This window comes from Berghia stephanieae, chromosome 3, assembly GCF_034508935.2.
Source record: "Berghia stephanieae isolate SIO BIC M18660-M18661 chromosome 3, UCSD_Bste_1.3, whole genome shotgun sequence".
Lineage (NCBI taxonomy): Eukaryota > Metazoa > Mollusca > Gastropoda > Nudibranchia > Aeolidiidae > Berghia > Berghia stephanieae.
Window position 1 is genome coordinate 11,536,704 of NC_088362.1, and position 5,447 is coordinate 11,542,150.

General features: G+C 34.7%; 1 protein-coding gene and 1 long non-coding RNA gene across 8 annotated transcripts in view; both read left to right on the top strand.

The window, feature by feature from the left end:
- Nucleotides 1-3,850, top strand: part of LOC144967145 (uncharacterized) — a 5,191-nt gene extending 1,341 nt beyond the window's left edge. For all 5 annotated transcript variants that reach the window (XR_013644328.1, XR_013644326.1, XR_013644325.1 and 2 more), the window contains exons 2-3: nt 1,109-1,305; nt 3,374-3,850. This is a non-coding gene — a long non-coding RNA (uncharacterized LOC144967145). The remainder of the gene's footprint in view (nt 1-1,108; nt 1,306-3,373) is intronic.
- Nucleotides 1-5,447, top strand: part of LOC144967150 (beta-1,4-N-acetylgalactosaminyltransferase bre-4-like) — a 322,329-nt gene that overhangs the window by 112,476 nt on the left and 204,406 nt on the right. The window lies entirely within an intron of this gene.

Genomic DNA, 5,447 nt, shown 5'->3' on the forward strand with positions numbered 1-5,447 from the left:
CTGAGCAGTTGAGTCATTGGAAAAGGAACTTTATTCACATTCTATCACCATACTCAGGCATAAATTGGGTAACTGGCTTTTAACATAGGCCTGTAAATTTGCCGACATTTCTGGCAATTTCGCTCTGCCGGAAAAAAAAATTAATTAAAATACTTTTTCATTTTGTTTAACAGCCTATTGAATTGGTGAAATTCTAAGAAAATATTCTGGGAAATGGGGATTTTTGCTCATGTTATTGAAAAAGCTTCAGCTCGAGGATTTTCAGGCAAGTTTTTCAGGGGGCAGATGCAGGCCTGTTAAACAGCATTGTCTCTTTCCGGAAAAAATGTAATATCGCCTAACAAGCGTCATGTCTCGACCTGCATGTAAAGTCTTGCTGTTGATGATAATAATAATGGTATAGATTTATAGTGCGCCAAACATCCCTTCATCAGGAGGACTCTGGGCGCAAAACATAGATTAACTAATCATGAAGCCCTAACACCGTACACGAACAACGCTAATTATACATAATCAAAAGAAAGCCTGTCGGAATAAGAATGTCTTCAATCGACGCTTGAATTCCTCTAGTGAAGAAGTGTTGGCTATAAACCCCTTGCAAAGCGCTTTGAACAAATTTTCATTTCATGGAAATTGCACTATATAATTGTTCTACCCTTGTTCTAATTTGACAAAGCTTGATGTAAATTTAACGGAAAGCTTAAGGATTGTAAAAAAAATAATTTAAAAATTGAGCTTTATATTATAGCGCAATATCCACTTAATGTGCTCAAAGCGCTTTACAATGGGTCCCTGGTCAACAGCAACATTTAACATGTAGAACAGGACATGACGCCTTTTAGGCGACACTACAATTTTTCGGACAAAGAAAACGCTGTAAACGGCCAGGTATTCATTTTACACCTGAGTACGGTGAGACAATGTGAATAAAGAGCCTTTTCCAAGGACTCAACTATGCGTTGAGCGCGAGGCTCGAACCCATGACCTTCCGATCCAAAATCGAGTGTCATACCACTAGACCACATAGCCACACAAGGACCAGGACCAGATTGTAATAGGCAAGAAATGACGTAATATATTTCAACAATCAATTTTTTTGCCTTTACAGGAAGGCCAGCATCACTGCTTGATGAAACTGATCCTGATTGGGTTCCAACGTTAAAGCTTGGACATGGGGCAGAGAAAAAAAACAGACCATTACTCATGTCTTAAAGATAGGAACAAACGCAATGACTGCAGGCAGCAACGGCTCTAGTTGAACAATCAACAATTGGAGAAACTAGCTCAATCATTGACCATGTAAATGTAAGTGTATTGATTGTATCTGTTTAAAACAATATTTATGTAGGCATGATATCTCTTCCTACATGTTAATGTTAATGTTTCTGTTGGCTTGGGACATCTTGTAGAGTGCTTTGGGTGGATATTGCATGCGCTATATCAAAATAAAAGCAGATCTCACTCTCAGGAAATTTAATAGGTCCAAATCAAGCAATTTATTTGGGGTAAAAAGTGAGATTAGCAACGTTTGTGCCGTTCATTACACTTTAAGGTCATTGCATTGCCAGTTGAAAGGAAGTTGAATAGAGAGTGAAAAGATTGTAGATCTATGCACATAACAATAGACAAAGGGCACAAAATCATATTTCATATTGCAAAGTTAAGACACAAATCTATGACTATGAGGAATGTAATAAGACAAAGGGGAAAAGAGCACATATCAAGTGACTTCATTTGCTCATAAGGTATGTAAGGAATGCCTGTCTGGTGAGCCAGTAATGAAGTCAAAAGTTTGTCCAAATTGTTGGTGCAAGAAGTTTTCTTCAAATAACCAGACTGTACAAAAGCTTACATGGTTGAGTTTTAAGACTTTTAACTTCAGAGATAATAAATAACTGAACAAAAACCATCACTTCATTTGAATCAAAAGCTTTGTCTTTATTATGTTGATTAATTTTGTTTTATTGAATGAATGGGCAATGACAATTAATAAAAGAGGAAGATCCATTAAATTTGAGGGCAATGAAATGAATACTATTGTGAGCATGTCCTTCTATGCTATGGATAGGTTGCCTTTTAAGATAGTTCATACAAAATTAGAAAATCCTGAATGTCTTTGACTATAGCGTAACAAATTTTAAAAATATAGATTCTCTTTATTCACCTCTAGGGAAAATTTGTCTTTGGAGTCTATTCTAAAGGGAGACTGAAATAACCCAGCCATTGCCGCAACACAGCGCCACAAACTGAGCTAGGGCTGAGGTGCTCAAGGCCACACAACGTAGTGACAAAGTGTTCTTATGATGAGATAGATAGAATTAAATGAGTTCACCCATATTGATTTATTCCTCAATTATTAAGATCTAGGAGGAAATGTTTTATTAACCTTAAATTATGCTGTTTAAGCTAAATGAATATATTAATATTATAGTCTACATGTTATTTTTACAAGCCAATTGTCATTTCATTGTGGTAAAAGGCAATCTGCACAAATCAGCAGAATGACCAATCAAACGTTTCTTTACAGAAGCATGTATTCCCTATGTATGTACAAAATACACACGCTGGCAACAAATTAAATAAAAAAATTAATAAATTATATGGCATAAAAGAAAAAACAAACATTCCCAGAAATGTAAAATATTATGGGCTAAGTTTGTCCATTTTTATTGGTTATAGCTAGCGGTATCTACAAGAAGTTGATGGTTAGGTGCAGCGCTTGTAACACTCAATGGAATTTCCCGTGTAGAGAAAACATATATGTGTGTTTTTTGTATACTGGTGTAGGAAATACAGTTCTTATTTTTTTCTTTTTTTTGGCGAAGGCCAATAATTGCCCGAACATTACAGTACAGCAGATTTTCTGAGCATACATAGTTTGATTCCACAGGGGATAGAATAGTTTGATTCCACAGGTGATAGAATTACATTTAGTTTTTAAAATATTTGTGTGTTACTTGTAGAGTTTGTAAATAAATAGTTTTAGAATTTTTAGGTTTGCCAGTAATTTTGTGCTCGATGATAAATATTTAACATTTGCTGTACGGAGCAATTGTGATCCACAACTCTATTTTTTTAAAAGAATAGATTTCCACATAAATATGCCAAACCATTTTGGAATTCATCATAAGGTTCAGGCACTATTGGCATTTGAAGTTGAAGTCAAAGAAAAACTTTAAAAAAAAAATTATTTTGACCTGTAAAATGAATGACTTGCGTATTTGAGGAAATGGGGCTTAAGTTTTCTTTGTTTTCAAACATATTAAAATATTAAAATTAAAATTCCCAGTGACACGATAGACGCCAGAGGTGGTAGGTCAATAATGTACTATTTGCTCTATGTATTAACTTAATCTTGGCATTTCTTTTACAGGATTGTGAAGACAGACATTTCAGGTTCCCATCTTGATGCTGAGCAGAAAGCACTTGTCGACACACGGAGTCCACTATAACCCAATTTTTAGGAATGGCGAACCTGAAACGAAAAGAAAGCAGTCAGACTTTTTATTCATTCTTTTCCAATAATGCTTGATTTTATATACCTTTGTAATCCTTTTCATTCTTTTCATTAGACTAATACATGTGTTAAACATTTTTACTTTTGCCCGAAATGTTTGTGAAAAATTTTTACTAGTTGTAGTATTACTACTAGTAGTAGTAGTATTACTTCTGTTACCATTATTATATAGCAATGACTATGAAAAATGTTTTTTTCTCTTTTTGAAGAAAATTTTTGTCTAAAATCCAAGCCCTATCTCCACTGAGTAAAAATGTTTTTGAATTTTGAAAATCCATTCATAAATAAACAAGTTATACAGTTTTAAAGGTGTCATTAATTTGGATGACCCGCAAAGAGGAAAAAAACGCGAAAATATGGGACGCTTTTTCGGCATATTTTTTTTTCGACCTTTGGTTGTATCTTGCGTAATAAGTGGATTAAAAGATTGAAACTTGAAGAGCAAATTAGGATGGTGTTTTGTAAAATATGGGAAAAGTACTCGTCATATTCATATAAAATTTTACAACCAAAAAGAAGAAATGTTCATGTATTACCTTGTCAGCGACAAAACCTCCGCGCCCGGTAGTTTTAGAAATATTTTACTCCAAAGAGTAAAAATCTATTTTTAACGGTCTTCTGTTAATCGCACGAGTTTTGTCGCTTGACATAATATAAAATGACCTTTTTTCTAACAGTGTGCCAACTTTCAGTCATATTCATAGATAAACAGCGTCGTAATTAATTTTTTAAAATAGCATATACGAAACGGCTTCGTCCCATATTTTGACGCGAATTCGGGCACTTTGTGAGCGAAAAAGAGGCCCAAAGATTTGTGCGGGATAGTCATTGCTATATTATATGTTCTGCAATAATATTCAAAACCTAATAATATTTTTGAATTGGCAAATAAATAGAAATCCATTGTATATTTAAACATGAAGTTGGAGCACAATAAAGAAAATAAAGTACTGTAATGACTTTTTTAAAAATTTGTTTTATCCGTTGCTTTTGCAATTTGATGGTGAATGCTTGACTGAGTTCTCATTTTTCTACCCTGGGTGTGGGGTCATTGACCTTCCATTGTGGGCAAGGTCATTATTGCTTTCTTCACCCCCTATGTCTGTATTCCTTTTTCAGGTAGCTTTCTATTTTTGTTTTGGAATAAGATTACATGCTTTTTTTTCCCTGTCCTTAGATGAGAGGGTGACACATGGATGTAAATTTATTTTGTAAATTTATAATTAACATTTTATAAACAATAGACTGGGTGGGGTCTTTGACTTCCCATGGTGGCAAGAGGTCATGCTGTGTCCTCTATCCCTTATATTGTTGTCCAAGTTTCTTTATGTCCTTGTCTTGGAATGAGATTACTTGGTTTTGTCCTTTCCCTTGCAGGAGTCATTGGCTGAGAGAGAAACAGTCCAATGAATATTGTTGGTTTTGGGAAAAAAATTTTTTTTTGTCTTGTAAATCAGTTCGCGTAAATTTTTTAAATTATATTATATATATATATATGTGTATATATAATATGGGGGTCGAAGTGGCCGAGTGGTTAAGGCAGTGCACTGTGATCCGGATGACCCAGGTTCGAGCCCCGCTTCAGGCACTTTCGTTTTTTTTTTCCTTGAGCAAGATTATTAACCCCCAATTTGCTCACTTGGACAACATGGGTGATTCCTGTTGACATCAGACATCTTGTTTGATGAGTTATCTATATTCCTTCGTGGAATGCCTAGGCGACGATATCTTATGATATCGCTGCGCAAAAGGCATAACGTAACTTAATATAATATAATAAAAAAATAATACGTGAACGTTTGAGTGTATTCCTCTTAGGGGGGACCTGTGCTTGTGTCAGGATGAGACTTTTGGGTGTTATCAGACTTAGTACACTGATAGCATTCTCTTGGAATCTACATTTGTTCCTCTTTGTCTTACTTTTCTTGTG